The following is a 19,157-nucleotide window of genomic DNA, read 5'->3' as shown; positions in this document are numbered from 1 at the left end:
CAAGTTGTAGCAGAAAATCAAGCATTAACATCACAAATTTCCTTGGACCAATGGTGTAAACAATCGAATTCGCTTGGGTAAGCATGTTTTTTCTGGATGCTGCTAAGCTGTCATTGCAAATTTGATTCATTACCAATTGGGCAACTGGGAAATCCAAAATCAATTCTCCCAAATGCTTCTTCAAATAGTGTCCAGTTTTAATTGTTTCATGAAATACTGGCCATATATGAAGAGTTTTACTTAAACAACTAAATTGGTTTGCAGTGATTGCATTGCAAATGTATATATATAGCTTCAAACTTACCGGATCGTTCAAAGTTTTTTTGAAAAAAAAATTGTGGGAGTCTGTCAGACAACCTTATGACCATCCTATGCTGGGTGAGAACCAACTGAGAACGATCCCCTACTGCTTCGGTTGGTAGGGCAGGGGCCAAGTATAAGTTAATCTCGCTCCGATCACAAGGTTATTGTTCATCAACCAAACTTTAGATCCTCTCTCCTTTGTGCTCTGATCACTTTTCTTTCAAGTGATTGACATAGGCATGTCGTTAAATAACTATTAGATTTATCAATTATGTACACAAAAAAGTAAAGCTAACTTGCCAAAAGTTTTACTATTATTTGCAGTCTTGCATTAGTATCTAAGCAACAGACACATAGCTCTCAAGTGTCGTAAAAAGGTCTAAAGACATTTTTAAGAGTTGATCAAACTACAATGTAAAAATGAACACATTCAATTCTGGCATTGGTATATCCCAAAGGGCTGACCTGAATAATGCCAAAACTAAAAGTACACCAACACCAAAACAGACTTGACATTGTTGTCCTTTTCATTTTCATTAACTTTGGTTCTATTAGCTCCCTCCCAACTGACTGACAGAAAAACAAAAAATGAAAAAAGTTACTCCTACTAACTACTAATTATTTGTTGTATTTTCTGTAGGATTACCTTAACTCGAATCAAGATCAACATGGCAGACGCATTGCTCTAAAGGCTTTTCTTCTTGGCTCTGCAGATACACAAAGTAGACTATAGGTTAAGTCCAACAAGGCTAAAAGTTTTTATTTCGCACTACATTCAATTGCAGTTCTGAAAGCTGAATTATGCTTAAGCGCCCTATGTTGAACTAATATTTTGCTAAGAACAGCAAATGTTCACTTGTATATATCTATATATATATTAACACTAGATGCGTCATGGCCCTAAGCGCCAAAAAATAACAGTACTACAAGCTCAATAATTATGCAATTCAGAAATAACAAGCTAGTGTTATCTCCAACTAAAAATACCCTTTTAAATAATCACATATATTGGCCAACTTAAAATCTAATCTAAGATATCATAATTGATAAGTTTCATCTCTTCCACTGGATGCCAGCGCCTTAATAATTGCTATTGAAATAAAAACGTGTTTATGGATTGTATGCATGGCTGGAGGTATGTGCCCATGGTATCAATTTAAACAAAAAGTTCATTGCTAATGTAGAGTTCTAACTTGTAAAATTGAGCCGAATTATGTGGAGATTGACAAAGAAATTAAAGTAAGGCACAAAAAAGAGTTTAAGTCAGACAGCAATGCTACCATCTCAGCCAGATGAACACTAAATGAGAACGATCTTCTACAGCTTCAATAGTTACAAGGACAAAAAGACAATTGGATCGGACTTAAATGAAGTTTTTTCAATCAAGTTCAATATCTTCAGTAAGCATGCCAAGAAAGCGGAGAGAAAATTATTAAATGTTATTACGGAAGTCATAGACGAACCTTTATACTTCAAACTGGATAGGGGCCGCGCGAACGCAGGCCCCAACTGCCACAAATTATGACGTAGGCTCTCCCACTTGGGGAGACCTTAGGGCAGCACCCCTCCCAAGTGCAATGGAGGTCATTGTCCTAGGCCATGAGTTTTCTTGATCACCCCATAAACCCCGTCCAGGTAAGTATGGTTTTAAGTAGCCACTCCAATCTCTTTTGTAGAGCCAACCACACTTTCCTTTGCTGTTCGGTTTTGAGATGGGATTGAGTAAAGCCTTAACTACCTAGATCTCATGGATTGGTGAGGTAAATATATATAGCATGTTGGTAACAGATTATTATCGACCAATTTGAAGTTGATAATTCTTTGATTTATTTCGGCAATTTATTGGTGGGACATATGAACATCAAGAAGTTCCCCTCAACTAGTTCTAGGAAAAGCAAATAAAACCTTACATTTGACCACTCCTAGCCTTATAATATGTCAAATTCTATCAGATTTCTTGCAAAATTTAAGCATAAACAATAATTGCTTGCAAAATATCAGATTTATGGATAGACAACAGCTTTTGTCGTATATGAGCTTTTAGTGTTTTAACTTTTAATTTGTTGTTAATGTTCAAGGATTCAAGCAACATTTTTCCTAGTATGACAGACAAAGGGTTTCTTCACTTCTTTGACAAAAATTAGTTGTCTTTTAGAATCTCATGCTTCTAGTAATGGATCTTTAATTTCCCTTTCCATTTTAGTTTGGAATTTTAACTAGCAAATCCAATGATTTTAGGGTTATAAAATTTTGAAAATACACACTACAAGCAAATATTTATAACATCCTCAAAATTATATTAGATGAATAAGATTAAAACATTTATGTTTTTTTTTTTTTAAATATTGTTTAATGAAGTAAGTAAAAGCATTCGGACAATATTCACGACCCCTAAATAATTAAAAAATGTCTAATGTAATACCTCAATTTTTAATTCATGTATCATTCTGTTGAATAATTTAACACAAAAATTAATGATGCAATTAACCAATGAAAATTGAATATGAGGTATATATTACACACATAAATGACACGGGGATATTATGTGAGAGTAATTCGACTATCACATGACATAATTAAAAAAAAAACTAAAACTAAAACTTTTTTAAAATATTGAAAATTTATTTTTTACTTTCAAAATCTAAATTTTTTTTTAAAATTTAAAATATGAATAATTTTTAAAAAAATTAAAAATAAAAAAAAATAAAATAAAACATAGAAGAGAATTGATTGAGGATAGAGGAGGGAGAGGGGACTAGCACTGGATCTTCATGGTTCAAGAGAGATTAGTCTTTATCCTCCTCAAACTGATCAAACGATGTCGATCACTAATAAAAATTTTTATAAGGCAAATTTGCACATCATATCTTATTTTTTAATATTTTTAGTGAACTTTGTGCTTTTAAAATTTGAATAAATGGCGAGTCTGATACTTATATACATACAAAATTATAAGTTGGACTATGCTTAAAAAAATTATGTTTCTAATTATATTAGATGAATATGATTAAAGCATTTATGTTTTTAATATATTGTTCACTGAAATAAATAAAAGCTTTGGGATAATATCCTTCACAACCCCCCAAATTATTGAAAAATGTTTAATGTAATGTATCAATCTTACCCGATGAGTTAACACCATTAATAGAAATTGATGATACATATTACATATGTAGAGATGTCATGGGTCGAGATTCAACCTCCAGGCTCGCGCGGCTCCACGACCCAAGCATGGACTCATCCGGCATCCCAAATTAGCCTAACTGTCACGATTCACACATTTGTAAGATATTATCCGTTTTGGCTCCCTTATCCCACAAAAGACGCCTCATAAGGAAGTGGTGATGTGAACCCTTATATCTAATGACTAACTCTAGTACACAGTCGATGTGGGATTCATAACTCTTCCTTAAGTTCGTGACATCCTCCCTCACTCCAACGAAAGCCAACACAGTCGATGTGGGATTCGAGACTCTTCCTTAGGTCCGTGACATCCCCACTCCAATGAAGGCCCATCATCCTCGGTGGCAAATCGCTAGTATCCCAGAGATGGCTCTAATACCACTTGTTACGAGCCGAGACTCAACCTCCAGGCTCGTGACTCCAGGATCCGAGCATGGACTCACTCGATGTCCCAAATCAGCCTAATTGTTATGGTTTACACCCTTGTGAGGTATTGTCCGCTTTAACCTCCTTGGCCTCATGGTTTTGTCCCACAAAAGGTGCCTAACGAACAGGTGGTGGTGTGAACCCTTATATCCCATTACCAACTTTAGTACACAGTCGATGTGAGATTCAAAACTGCTCCTTAGGTCCGTGATAGAGATACGCAGCTATTATCTAACAGTGATGCGACTATCACAAGTCATAATTAAAATTAAAAAAACTAAAATTGTTTAAAAATCTGGAAAAAAATTTTTAATTTTTGAAATCTAAAATATTTTAAACAATTAAAATGTGAAAAAATTTTTAAAAATTCAAAGTAAAAAAAGGAATAAAAAAAAAAAAGAGAATCAATTAAGGAGAGAGAGAAGGGAGAGGGGGACCAGTGCCAATCCTTATGGTTCAATAAAGATTGACCTTTATGCTTCTCAGTCAAGTAAACTAATGTCGTTAACACCAATAAATTTTTTTATAAGAAGTATTTGCACATCATATTTTATTTTTTCACATTTTTAGTCAACTTTGTGAGTCTAAAATTTGCACAAAAGACGAGTTTGATACGTAGATACGAATAACGGATATCCATATCTGAGTTCATATAACGTTTAATTTCATTCATCTGATTAAAAAGATCGAAATTATAAGAAAAGATTGAAATTATAAGTTGGACTATGCTTAAAAAAATTATGTTTTAGATTTCTATTATCATGATATCCTTACAAGCTCTTTTATTTTATTTTTTTCAATTTCGGTATGACAAGCTTTAGGCAACAATTTCTTATTCAACTAATAGACCGATTAATCATGCACTCGTTCCCATCTTTCTTCCATTTTCTTGCTTGTAGCTTCTACTCTTTCTTCCCCCTATCTATATGTACTATAAAACCTATTTGCCGAGCTGCTGAAATTGGTTCTTACCCATTTAGTTACTGTTAGACGATTTCGAATATTGAACTAATATTGGTGGGGTGCGCCAGGCCTGTGCTGTAGTGCAACGCAAAAGCGACGCTCGAGATTCCCAGTAGCAAGCTACTGTGATGGACTCTCCCCCTAAAAAAATTAATTTAATATCATGTGGGTCATTGACCCACGTATCAGATATTAAACTGATAAGAACAGATACTACACTTGATCTTAGCCAAAAGGCCGAGAAAGGTATGAGTTGTTTTGTGGCTCGGATTGTCTTTTATATCGAACCTTGGCGTGACCCTTGGCTTGGGCTCTGGATGTGGGATCTGAACTTAGTTAAAAGAACTCCTACTCTGATGTATTTGCACATGAAAATTATTCTGATGTCTACTGCCGTGTTCCTTAATTTGTTATTCCTTTGGTGCAAGGTGAATCGTTTTAGCTAAAACAAAAAATTTCCCCATCTCTGCGTCAGATTAAGTTAGCTTGGGTAAAACTAATTGTTCTCTAAGAACTTGAGCTAATAACTAAATGACAAATATTTAAAAAATCACCCAAATTGTAGCAGAGAATCAAGCATTAACATCACAGATTTCCTTAGATCAATGGTGTAAACAATCGAATTCACTCGGGTAAGCATGTTTTTTTTTGGATGCTGCTAAGCTGTCGTTGCAAATTAGATTCATTTTTACCAATTGGGTAACTGGGAAATCTAAAATCAATTCTCCCAAATGCTTCTTCAATTAGTTCCAGTTTTAACTTTTTTCATCAAATACTGGCCATTTTTTAAAAGTTTCACTTAAATAATTGAATTGGTTAGCTGTGATTGCATTGCAAATGCATATATATAAAAAATTTAAAATCTAATGTTTTATTTGAGATATCTATATGTACCTTGTATAATAATTATTTCGGAAATTATCTTCCTCCAATAAAAAAGAAATAATCCTCTTCCGTAAGGTTCACAAGACTTAAATGAAGTGTTTAGGTCAAATTTATAAAAAATTTTATTAGAAACGATTAATGAAGTCTAAATTGAAAATCAAAATACATAAATTAAAAGGTTTTGTTACATAGATTAAATATGTAAATATTGATAATTTTTTAATAAATTTTGATATATTTTTAAATGAATATTTTTTGCAAAAATATTGACAGAATTTTTATTAAATAAGTATAGATTAAATTTGAATTATAAATAATATTTTTAATAATTTTTTACATATTATTGTCATTCATATTAAATTCTATCAATCTATCGATTAAAATATTTTATTAAAATTTTTATTAAATCATTTTCTAAAAGAAATTCACAAACTTTATATTAATTTTATTCTAAATTCAAGTCTCACCGTGTATGAGTTTATTTTAATTTTATGATGAATTTATTTAATTATATTTTAATTTGTTGCTTGACTATTTATTTGATTTTCAAATCTTATTATATTTGAGTTCGTATGTTGAATTTGTGTACTTATATTTTAATTTGTTGATTGATTGATTAATTGATTATTCAATAATATAATATTCAATTCTAGTTATAATTTATATTATAATCTCAAAAAATTTTTTAAAAAATCTTGCCTTTAGAAAAGTAGATTCGATACCTCCCATTCATGTATCGATGTGGCAGAAAAAGTCTTAATCAAGTCATGACATTCTGCTTTCGTTTTCCAGCACGCAAGAAAGAAAACCATTTGGCGAAAAAGTAGTAAGATGCTCTGTCACTACCTCTAAAGCAAAAAACTTTATAACTAGAATTCATAGAGTGCGCAAGGCGCTCTTTTTTAAAGAAAAACTTAAACTACAATTGGCGGGATGTGCCAGACTCTTGCTGTAGTGCGACACAAGAACGACACTCGGAGAATCCTAGTAGCAAGCTACTGTAATGGACTCTCTCCCTAAAAAAATTTATTTAATATCATGTGAGTCAATGACTCACGTATCAGATATTAAACTGATAAGAACAGATACTACACTTGATCTTAGCCAAAAGGCCGAGAAAGGTATGAGTTGGTTTGCGTCTTGATTTTTTTTTTATAATGCAACTCAGCATCACCTCTAGCTTATGCTTTTAATATGGGATGCAAACTTATTTGAAAGAACTTATATCTTTTATGTACAAATTTTTTATGATACAAAAAATAACCATACAGTACCTCAATGAAGTGTTTGTACATTTATATAATTTATCTTACAAATTTTCTGCATGTGGCACGTTGATGTATTTGTACAAGAAATATTTTTCGATGTCTATGAAACCAGACTTTGGAGCATAACTTTGGAATATTGCGGTAATCTTTGTTAATTTTTCAAAGGAAACTAAAGTCATCTCAACTAAAACAAATAATTTCATGGTCTCAACTCTCAAGGCCACATGTCACGTGCTCTGACCTTAGACTCAAAATCCATGCGGCCTTAGGCTTGGAATCGCCTCCTTCTAGCTTAAGTTAGCCTAAAACACAAGCGCGTGGGCACTAGAACAATGGGAATGGTAGAATGCGCAAGTTTGAGAGAAACAAAAGAACAAGAGAATTGCTGAAAATATGCTCTGTATTACTGAAACAGAAGTGTGTATGATGATGTACAAATGAGGGTGGAGTAGCCCTCTATTTATAGTTGAGGCTCCCAGCTACACTTATGGCTAAATCTTTAGAATGAAAGCTAAAATTAAGGAATTACAAAGATTACAATCAATCAGGATTTTATCTCCTGAATTATAGGGTGAACCAGATCTGCTAGAAGGCTCCTGCTGATCTTGTGAGCTTTTAGAAGATCCCCTTGCGTATCTCCCCTATTGGGCCCTTTTGGATGTGGTACGGGCATTATTCAGGCTAGGCCATGGTCGTGCGGGCTGGCCTGCAGGGTGTGCGGATGGTTTAGCCATATCTCTAAGGCCTTGTGCGTAAACCCCCGCCAGTGCGCCTGGTGGGCGAGCTTCAACATCGGGTGCACGTGCTGGTGTGCCTGGCATGCCCGCCCAGGGCGTGACATTCTCCCCCACCTGATTGCGCAACGCCTTCGATTTGTCCTCTACATGGTACTACCTAATATGGTCCCCAAGCTACCATAAGTTCTCTGCTGGTTCCCAGCTCGCCTCACTGTCTGAAAGTCCTTTCCAGCGCACCAAGTACTCCTGTCTTGGTTGGTAGTCCTTCTGCCTCACTTTTCGGTCAGCTATGATGCTGTGGACCTCCTTCTCACATGAGGCCCTTGCTCTCAATGGCGCACGCTTTGACTCTACCCGTCAAATAACTAGTTAACAGATTGAGCTAAAAAAAGTCACCCAAATTGTAACAAAATGAAGCATTAAAATCACAATTTCTTTGGATTGAGGATGTAAATGATCTAATTTTTTAATATCATACAAGTTGTTAATCTTGTTGCAACTGATATTGAACTGATCAATTAAATGATATTATTCTTTTTCTTCTATTCTTAAACCACTTTTTTTATTAAAAAAGAAAATTCATCGATACTACTCCAATACTTTATAATTGGATGTGATCTGAAAATAAAAAGATTAAATTAAATATATTATTCAATCCCTTAGAAAGGATTTAAGTCCATCTTTCACTGAAACATGGAAATTGGATATTAAACCTCTCAACATATTATATGGAACCTATTTACCATGATTCTTAGATAAACCTCTCAGCATAGCCATCATTTTAATAATTGATTAAAACACATAATAGACAAACTTGAAATGCAAATAAAAGTGGTTCAGCAGCATGAAAAAAATTAGCAAGAAGTTTTAACTTCCAATTGGACAATTCTAAAATCAATTCCGCAAATGTTTCTATATAAAACATACCAATTTTAACTTCTTTCATCAGTTTACTTGTGCAGTACAGGCGTGTTTGAAAAGTTTTTTACTCAAAACAACTAACTTGCAAAAAGGATTAGCAAAGTCTGTCAGACAACTTTGTGACCATCTCAGCTAGTTAAACACCGTGCTGAGAACGATCTTTTACTGCTCATGCTGGTAAACGAGGTCTAGGAAGCGGTTAAGCACGCTCTGATTACAAGGCCTTGTTTCATCAACCAGACTTGAGATCCTGTCTCCTTTGTGCTAAAGGATACAGAAGTACGAACCTATAGAACAGATCCTGTGTAAGTAAGATCGTACCTTCTTCCTCATATAAATGCCATCCAGAACTCATCTGTCTTTTCCATGTGAGACTATATGACTGCTTCGCGGTGGTCAGCATTATTTGGCCTAGGTTTGTTAGAAAATTAGCAGAGCAGAGAGAAATTAACAGGATCTGGAAGTAAAACATTTCCATTTTTTTCTTCCTAGCATGTCTAGTTTAACAGCTATACCACATTTCTATTTTTTTTTCCTTGGAAGTAAAACATTTCCCCTTTTTCTACCTAACATAGCTTTTGCAGTATGGATTAGTATCTAGGCAACAGACATATAGCCTCAAGAGTTGTGCTTTTGCCTGGAGGAAACTTACCGCTGCATCCACCTAGGCTTACAAAACCACACCTTGACACTTTTCACAACGGCATTAAAACTTTAAAAAATAGAATTATATGTTATAAATCTTATTATTATTTTATTATTACTGTATTTTATATTAGAGAAATTTAAATTTAACAGTTTGAACAAAAACACATATACATTCGATTGAATCAAAATTTAATTCATTGTTTAAATTATAAATGTATTATTTTTTAAATATTATTATATATAACGAGAATTGCGCTAATTGATTTGTTTGGTCATTTTTTTAAAATTCAATGCAAAATTATGTTAATAAGCATAAAGCTTTTAAAAATAAATTTTTTTTTGAAAAAGAGAAATTATGTTTTCAAATTGTGTTACCATTATTCATTATTGACAAAACAAACTTATATAAGGATTGAAACCTCTCAAAAAGATTATGAGCTTTCCAGGGTTGGTTTTTAAGAACATGTTTTGTATTTTACACTATGTAATCAATATAGAGAATCTGGATTCTGCATTGGAACTACATTAATTATGGTTTTCTTGTGATGTTCTCACATCATGCCATCAAAATAATTAGGTGATTTTTCTCTCTCAAAATTTTAAATAAAGGAAACTTGCCTAATGAGTTATGTCTTATGAGCAAAAAGAGGAACAAAAAAAAACTATTGTAACTCATTTGAATGGTTTTAAATGTCAAATTAATAAGAATAAAAAAAAGGGAGAGAAATGATAGCAATATAATTAAACAAAAAAAAAGGAATATAAACTATTTTTAAACCAAAAAAATAAAATAGAATGAATAAGAAAAATTGAATGATTGAAAATGCGTATAGGTATGGTCATGGTGAAAGAAAAATTAAGATATTCCAATTTATTTTTAATTTGATTGTATAAATTACAAAATAATTTACTAATTTATAAATAGCATTATATGTTATCAAAACTATAATGGATTTGTTTGACCGGCTAAAATTAGTTCATTAAGAATTTTATATATGATATCATTGTATTAGATTTTTTAATTTAATAATAATTTTCATGCATCAAATTAAAAAAAAGTGTGATCCATATAATAGTGTAGACACTCTATTTAGTTCAGGGTGAATTTATATTTTAAGATTATGTTTTTGAATTTATTTATTTATTTATTTTTGGTAGTATATTTAGTTTAGAGTTATTATTGTTATTTAAAAAAACGAAAAATTGTTTTATTGAAATTTGAAAAGGGTTTAATTCTAATTGAGTTGTTGAATTGAAAGTGTTCTAATTTAAAAAGGATTGTAAAGGGAAATTAGTTTGAGAGATGGATTTGGATTAAAAATCCAAGATTAAAGTTGATTGGAAGATTCATACCAAGAAAACTCATTTTACTATTGTAATTGGGATTAGAAGCCTATAAAAAGACCCCCACTAAGTTCAATTAAAAAGAATTAAGAATCAATTAAAAAAATCAAGAGAAAGTGTGTAAAAAAAAACAAAAAAAAAATTAAAAGTTTTTTTATAATTTTTTCTGGTGTTTTGGGTTTAGATAATTAGAATTTTCTCTTGAGAGTTTTGTATTAAAGAAAAAAGTTGGAAGACACATAAAAAAGAGGTATTCAACATAAAATTTTTATAGCAAAGTTTTCAAGGGTTTCGGTTATATATGTTTTAGGTTTCTATTTGATTTTTGCTTATACCAAAAAGAAAATTAATCACCACAGGCGAGGGGGCTAGCGAAGCCATAGGCTATTTTGTAGAGAAACAAAAAAGAAGACAAGGTAATTTCTATTTTTCTTCTTCTTTATTTGTATATCAATTTTTGTTACTTAGTTCATTCTCTTTTTTCTTTTATGCATATTTAAAATAAAATTTTATAATAAATTTATGATTCCTACCAAATGATTAGAGGATTTAAATCTTGAATTATGAATTCTACCGAACGATTGGAGAATTTCATAATGAATTTTTGAAAAATAATTTTTAAATCCTACTAAATTATTGGAGGATTTAAATTTCTAAGTTAAATTTTATCAAACCATTAGAAGATTTAATGACAATTTTTTTAAAAAAAATTCGTAAATAGGTTTTCAAATAAAAATCCCACCAGACAATTGGGGGATATGCATTAAAATAAAATCCTACCAAATGATTGGAGGATTTTATAGATTGTTTTAAAAAATAATGTCTACAAAAATATGTTAATGAATTTGACGACAAAGTTTCTTCAGAGCGGGACATGAGTGTCTATGACTGCTCTAAGGTGAGGAAATTATCTTAATTTACTACCAAACGATTAGAGTAATTTTAAGATCAATTTGTAATAATTAAATTATTTGGTAAATTAGAAAAATATTTTAAAGCTTGGATAACACAAAATTAAATTGGTATCATCCTTAGATAGGCGTTGCAAGGGTATTATAATATTTCTCATGCATAACTGAACTCTTGAACTTAGTTTTGAAACGTAGACCAAAACCTATTCTTTTAGGGATCCTTGGTCAAGCTTAGGACATCCTTAGGATGATAGATTCACTTAGGTGGCTAATTACACATAAATAAAAAAGATTTGTGGTGACTCCTTTAGTTATGTTCAGAGATGGATCTACGAATTTATTCGTTTGACAATTAGTATTTAATTTAGGGGAGTGATTAAGTTATATAAAAAAAAATTACATCTTTTTATACCTTTTTTTAACTATTGATTTTAATAAATTTAAAAGATGAAAGAGACAAGTCGAAAAAAATAAAATAATCCCTTCCTTCTAATTTAATATAAATAACAATTTTCATTCTTCATCCCGTGATTTATTGGACTTGCAAGTTGCTATTTACATGATAGGCATGTATTAATAAGTTATTTTTTTTAATCTATGAGAATTTTTCCAAAAAAAAAAAAAAAAGACTTGTTAGATATAGTTCAATAGAGCATGAAATTGTATTTGAATTTTTTTTTCAAAAAACAAAATAAATATTCCATGGAAAAGAAGTCAAAGATAAGATTGTAAATTTGATGCCTATATTTAATGGTCAATACATATAACCTCGAAACGTTAATATGACAAAAGAAAACTCCTCCAAAGCAATGCAAATTTGTTATTTCCAAATTAATTTGTTGTTAATGTTCAAGGATTCAAGTAGCATTTTTCCTTGTAATGACAGATCACAAAGGGTTTCTTCACTTTGACAAAAAATACTTGTCTTTTATAATCTCATGGTGCTTCTAGTAATGGATCTTTAATTTCTCTTTCCATATTAGTTTGGAATTTTAACAATTGTGGCATTCTTGCTAGCAAATCCAATGATTTTAGGGTTATAAAATTTTGGAAATATACACTCAAAGTGAATGTTTATAACATTCTCAAAATTTTATTAGATGAATATGAGTAAAACATTTATGTTTTTAATAATTGTTTAATGAAGTAAATAAAAATATTGGGATAATATCTTTCACAACCCCTAAATTATTGAAAAATATTTAATGTAATATCCCAAGTTTTAATTCATGTATCAATCTACCTAATGACTTAACACCATTAACAAAAATTAATGATGCAATCAACTAATAAAAATTTGACACATGCAAATATTACACATATAGAGATGCGGCAATTATGTAATCGTGATGCGACTATCACATGTCATAATTAACAAAACAAAAATTAAACTTTTTAAAAATCTAGAAAACTTTTTTAAAATTTCAAAATCTAAAATTTTTAAAAATATTTAAATATGAAAATTTTTTTAAAAAATTCAAAGTAGAAATAAAATAAAATAAAATGAAATAAGAGAATCAATCAATGAGAGAGAAGGGAAAGGGGGACCAATGCCAATCTTCATGGTTCAAGAGATATTGTGCCCTTTTTTTCTTCTCAGACAGGTAAACTGATGTCGATCACACGAATAAAAATTTTTATAAAACGTATTTGCACATCATATCTTATTTTTGCATATTTTTAATCAACTTTACGACTCTAAAACTTGAATAAATGGCGAGTCTATGCTTATATGCATACAAAAAACAAATACCCATATCTGAGTCCATATGACATAGAATTTTAATCATCTGATTAAAAAATTAAAACTATAAGTTGGATTATACTTAAAAAATTTCTTTCGTCAAGATGTCTTAGTCATGATATCCTTGCAAGCTCTTTTTTTTTTTTTCAATTTCAGGACCACAAGCTTGTAGGCAACAATTTCTCATTGAACTTGCAAAAAGCCTTTAATAGACCGATTATTATGCGCTCCAAAGCTTCAACATGTCACTCTTTCTGTGAATTGGCTTATTTCGAAAAGATTTTGAGTCCAAATGTCACTTAGAACTTAATTCATAATTTTGCTTTTCTCTTGTTCCCATCTTTCTTCCATTTTCTTTCATTCTTCTCACTTTCCGGCTTCTACACTTTCTTCCTCCTATTTGTATGCTAGTAAAACCTAATTGATAAGTTGCTGAATTCAATTTTTGCCCAATTAGCTACCCTCTACCGCTATCAACTAGAATTGGATTTGGTGGGGTGCCCAAGCCTGTGCTGTAGTGCAACGCAAAGGCAACTATCGAGAGTCCCAGTGTCACGATCCTTAAGTGAAGCCAGAAATCCCACATCAGATGAGTACTAGAGTTGGTTTTACGATATAAAGGTTCACACATTCTCTTCCTTGTGAGGCGTCTTTTGTAGGATAAAATCGTAAGGCTAGAGGGACTAGAGTAGACAATACCTCACAAGGGTGTGAATCGTGATAGGTAGGCTGATTTGGGACGCCGGATGAGTGCATGCCAAGGTCCTGGAGCCGCGCAGACCTGGAGGTTGAATCTCGACCCGTGGCACCAGTAGCAAGCTACTATGATGGACTCTCCCTCTAAAAAAATTAATTTAATATCATGTGGGGCATTGACCCACGTATCAGATATTAAACTGATAAAAACAGATACTACAGTTGATCTTAGCCAAAAGGTCGAGAAAGGTATGAGATATTTTGAGGCTCGGATTTTCTTTAATATCGAACCTTGGCATGATCCTTGGCTTGGGCTCTGGATATGGGATATGAACTTGGTGAAAGGAACTCTTACCCTAACGTATTTGCACATGAAAATTATTCTCATTTCTATTGAGGAGCTCTTTAATTTGTTATTCCTTTGGTGCAAGGTGAAGTCATTTTTAGCTAAAGCAAAATATTTCACCTTCTCTGCGTCAGACTAAGTTAGCCTGGGTAAACCTACTTGCTCTTTAAGAACTTGAGCTAATAACTAAAAAATAAATATTTAAATAATCAACCAAGTTGTAGCAGAAAATCAAGCATTAACATCACAAATTTCCTTGGACCAATGGTGTAAACAATCGAATTCGCTTGGGTAAGCATGTTTTTTCTGGATGCTGCTAAGCTGTCATTGCAAATTTGATTCATTACCAATTGGGCAACTGGGAAATCCAAAATCAATTCTCCCAAATGCTTCTTCAAATAGTGTCCAGTTTTAATTGTTTCATGAAATACTGGCCATATATGAAGAGTTTTACTTAAACAACTAAATTGGTTTGCAGTGATTGCATTGCAAATGTATATATATAGCTTCAAACTTACCGGAATCGTTCAAAGTTTTTTTGAAAAAAAAATTGTGGGAGTCTGTCAGACAACCTTATGACCATCCTATGCTGGGTGAGAACCAACTGAGAACGATCCCCTACTGCTTCGGTTGGTAGGGCAGGGGCCAAGTATAAGTTAATCTCGCTCCGATCACAAGGTTATTGTTCATCAACCAAACTTTAGATCCTCTCTCCTTTGTGCTCTGATCACTTTTCTTTCAAGTGATTGACATAGGCATGTCGTTAAATAACTATTAGATTTATCAATTATGTACACAAAAAAGTAAAGCTAACTTGCCAAAAGTTTTACTATTATTTGCAGTCTTGCATTAGTATCTAAGCAACAGACACATAGCTCTCAAGTGTCGTAAAAAGGTCTAAAGACATTTTTAAGAGTTGATCAAACTACAATGTAAAAATGAACACATTCAATTCTGGCATTGGTATATCCCAAAGGGCTGACCTGAATAATGCCAAAACTAAAAGTACACCAACACCAAAACTGACTTGACATTGTTGTCCTTTTCATTTTCATTAACTTTGGTTCTATTAGCTCCCTCCCAACTGACTGACAGAAAAACAAAAAATGAAAAAAGTTACTCCTACTAACTACTAATTATTTGTTGTATTTTCTGTAGGATTACCTTAACTCGAATCAAGATCAACATGGCAGACGCATTGCTCTAAAGGCTTTTCTTCTTGGCTCTGCAGATACACAAAGTAGACTATAGGTTAAGTCCAACAAGGCTAAAAGTTTTTATTTCGCACTACATTCAATTGCAGTTCTGAAAGCTGAATTATGCTTAAGCGCCCTATGTTGAACTAATATTTTGCTAAGAACAGCAAATGTTCACTTGTATATATCTATATATATATTAACACTAGATGCGTCATGGCCCTAAGCGCCAAAAAATAACAGTACTACAAGCTCAATAATTATGCAATTCAGAAATAACAAGCTAGTGTTATCTCCAACTAAAAATACCCTTTTAAATAATCAAATATATTGGCCAACTTAAAATCTAATCTAAGATATCATAATTGATAAGTTTCATCTCTTCCACTGGATGCCAGCGCCTTAATAATTGCTATTGAAATAAAAACGTGTTTATGGATTGTATGCATGGCTGGAGGTATGTGCCCATGGTATCAATTTAAACAAAAAGTTCATTGCTAATGTAGAGTTCTAACTTGTAAAATTGAGCCGAATTATGTGGAGATTGACAAAGAAATTAAAGTAAGGCACAAAAAAGAGTTTAAGTCAGACAGCAATGCTACCATCTCAGCCAGATGAACACTAAATGAGAACGATCTTCTACAGCTTCAATAGTTACAAGGACAAAAAGACAATTGGATCGGACTTAAATGAAGTTTTTTCAATCAAGTTCAATCATCTTCAGTAAGCATGCCAAGAAAGCGGAGAGAAAATTATTAAATGTTATTACGGAAGTCATAGACGAACCTTTATACTTCAAACTGGATAGGGGCCGCGCGAACGCAGGCCCCAACTGCCACAAATTATGACGTAGGCTCTCCCACTTGGGGAGACCTTAGGGCAGCACCCCTCCCAAGTGCAATGGAGGTCATTGTCCTAGGCCATGAGTTTTCTTGATCACCCCATAACCCCGTCCAGGTAAGTATGGTTTTAAGTAGCCACTCCAATCTCTTTTGTAGAGCCAACCACACTTTCCTTTGCTGTTCGGTTTTGAGATGGGATTGAGTAAAGCCTTAACTACCTAGATCTCATGGATTGGTGAGGTAAATATATATAGCATGTTGGTAACAGATTATTATCGACCAATTTGAAGTTGATAATTCTTTGATTTATTTCGGCAATTTATTGGTGGGACATATGAACATCAAGAAGTTCCCCTCAACTAGTTCTAGGAAAAGCAAATAAAACCTTACATTTGACCACTCCTAGCCTTATAATATGTCAAATTCTATCAGATTTCTTGCAAAATTTAATCATAAACAATAATTGCTTGCAAAATATCAGATTTATGGATAGACAACAGCTTTTGTCGTATATGAGCTTTTAGTGTTTTAACTTTTAATTTGTTGTTAATGTTCAAGGATTCAAGCAACATTTTTCCTAGTATGACAGACAAAGGGTTTCTTCACTTCTTTGACAAAAATTAGTTGTCTTTTAGAATCTCATGCTTCTAGTAATGGATCTTTAATTTCCCTTTCCATTTTAGTTTGGAATTTTAACTAGCAAATCCAATGATTTTAGGGTTATAAAATTTTGAAAATACACACTACAAGCAAATATTTATAACATCCTCAAAATTATATTAGATGAATAAGATTAAAACATTTATGTTTTTTTTTTTTAAAATATTGTTTAATGAAGTAAGTAAAAGCATTCGGACAATATTCACGACCCCTAAATAATTAAAAAATGTCTAATGTAATACCTCAATTTTTAATTCATGTATCATTCTGTTGAATAATTTAACACAAAAATTAATGATGCAATTAACCAATGAAAATTGAATATGAGGTATATATTACACACATAAATGACACGGGGATATTATGTGAGAGTAATTCGACTATCACATGACATAATTAAAAAAAAAACTAAAACTAAAACTTTTTTAAAATATTGAAAATTTATTTTTTACTTTCAAAATCTAAATTTTTTTTTAAAATTTAAAATATGAATAATTTTTAAAAAAATTAAAAATAAAAAAAAATAAAATAAAACATAGAAGAGAATTGATTGAGGATAGAGGAGGGAGAGGGGACTAGCACTGGATCTTCATGGTTCAAGAGAGATTAGTCTTTATCCTCCTCAAACTGATCAAACGATGTCGATCACTAATAAAAATTTTTATAAGGCAAATTTGCACATCATATCTTATTTTTTAATATTTTTAGTGAACTTTGTGCTTTTAAAATTTGAATAAATGGCGAGTCTGATACTTATATACATACAAAATTATAAGTTGGACTATGCTTAAAAAAATTATGTTTCTAATTATATTAGATGAATATGATTAAAGCATTTATGTTTTTAATATATTGTTCACTGAAATAAATAAAAGCTTTGGGATAATATCCTTCACAACCCCCCAAATTATTGAAAAATGTTTAATGTAATGTATCAATCTTACCCGATGAGTTAACACCATTAATAGAAATTGATGATACATATTACATATGTAGAGATGTCATGGGTCGAGATTCAACCTCCAGGCTCGCGCGGCTCCACGACCCAAGCATGGACTCATCCGGCATCCCAAATTAGCCTAACTGTCACGATTCACACATTTGTAAGATATTATCCGTTTTGGCTCCCTTATCCCACAAAAGACGCCTCATAAGGAAGTGGTGATGTGAACCCTTATATCTAATGACTAACTCTAGTACACAGTCGATGTGGGATTCATAACTCTTCCTTAAGTTCGTGACATCCTCCCTCACTCCAACGAAAGCCAACACAGTCGATGTGGGATTCGAGACTCTTCCTTAGGTCCGTGACATCCCCACTCCAATGAAGGCCCATCATCCTCGGTGGCAAATCGCTAGTATCCCAGAGATGGCTCTAATACCACTTGTTACGAGCCGAGACTCAACCTCCAGGCTCGTGACTCCAGGATCCGAGCATGGACTCACTCGATGTCCCAAATCAGCCTAATTGTTATGGTTTACACCCTTGTGAGGTATTGTCCGCTTTAACCTCCTTGGCCTCATGGTTTTGTCCCACAAAAGGTGCCTAACGAACAGGTGGTGGTGTGAACCCTTATATCCCATTACCAACTTTAGTACACAGTCGATGTGAGATTCAAAACTGCTCCTTAGGTCCGTGATAGAGATACGCAGCTATTATCTAACAGTGATGCGACTATCACAAGTCATAATTAAAATTAAAAAAACTAAAATTGTTTAAAAATCTGGAAAAAAATTTTTAATTTTTGAAATCTAAAATATTTTAAACAATTAAAATGTGAAAAAATTTTTAAAAATTCAAAGTAAAAAAAGGAATAAAAAAAAAAAGAGAATCAATTAAGGAGAGAGAGAAGGGAGAGGGGGACCAGTGCCAATCCTTATGGTTCAATAAAGATTGACCTTTATGCTTCTCAGTCAAGTAAACTAATGTCGTTAACACCAATAAATTTTTTTATAAGAAGTATTTGCACATCATATTTTATTTTTTCACATTTTTAGTCAACTTTGTGAGTCTAAAATTTGCACAAAAGACGAGTTTGATACGTAGATACGAATAACGGATATCCATATCTGAGTTCATATAA

General features: G+C 32.3%; 1 long non-coding RNA gene and 6 other non-coding genes across 7 annotated transcripts; all 7 read right to left on the bottom strand.

The window, feature by feature from the left end:
* Positions 1-1,784: 1,784 nt before the first annotated feature.
* LOC149511199 (U1 spliceosomal RNA) lies at positions 1,785-1,946 on the bottom strand. Its single transcript, XR_016334441.1, has one exon. It is a non-coding gene; the product is annotated as a U1 spliceosomal RNA (small nuclear RNA).
* A 2,983-nt stretch (positions 1,947-4,929) lies between these two features.
* Positions 4,930-5,125, bottom strand: LOC149511198 (U2 spliceosomal RNA). Its single transcript, XR_016334477.1, has one exon. It is a non-coding gene; the product is annotated as a U2 spliceosomal RNA (small nuclear RNA).
* A 1,563-nt stretch (positions 5,126-6,688) lies between these two features.
* LOC149511197 (U2 spliceosomal RNA) lies at positions 6,689-6,885 on the bottom strand. Its single transcript, XR_016334482.1, has one exon. It is a non-coding gene; the product is annotated as a U2 spliceosomal RNA (small nuclear RNA).
* A 1,902-nt stretch (positions 6,886-8,787) lies between these two features.
* On the bottom strand, positions 8,788-9,005 carry LOC149511196 (small nucleolar RNA U3). Its single transcript, XR_016334432.1, has one exon. It is a non-coding gene; the product is annotated as a small nucleolar RNA U3 (small nucleolar RNA).
* Positions 9,006-14,082: 5,077 nt separating this feature from the next.
* On the bottom strand, positions 14,083-14,282 carry LOC149511195 (U2 spliceosomal RNA). Its single transcript, XR_016334493.1, has one exon. It is a non-coding gene; the product is annotated as a U2 spliceosomal RNA (small nuclear RNA).
* A 1,131-nt stretch (positions 14,283-15,413) lies between these two features.
* On the bottom strand, positions 15,414-16,957 carry LOC149511193 (uncharacterized). Its single transcript, XR_016334333.1, has 3 exons — positions 16,358-16,957; positions 15,540-15,600; positions 15,414-15,463 (listed from the first exon to the last, which is right to left on the bottom strand). It is a non-coding gene; the product is annotated as an uncharacterized LOC149511193 (long non-coding RNA).
* LOC149511194 (U1 spliceosomal RNA) lies at positions 16,376-16,536 on the bottom strand. The gene has a single exon (XR_016334500.1). It is a non-coding gene; the product is annotated as a U1 spliceosomal RNA (small nuclear RNA).
* Positions 16,958-19,157: the final 2,200 nt, after the last annotated feature.

The sequence above is a fragment of the Durio zibethinus genome, chromosome 26 (genome assembly GCF_047325235.1).
Source record: "Durio zibethinus cultivar Kanyao isolate XHJ-2024 chromosome 26, ASM4732523v1, whole genome shotgun sequence".
Taxonomy (NCBI): Eukaryota; Viridiplantae; Streptophyta; class Magnoliopsida; order Malvales; family Malvaceae; genus Durio; species Durio zibethinus.
The sequence above is the reverse complement of the archived record's forward strand: the minus strand, read 5'-3'. Positions and strand labels throughout refer to the sequence as shown.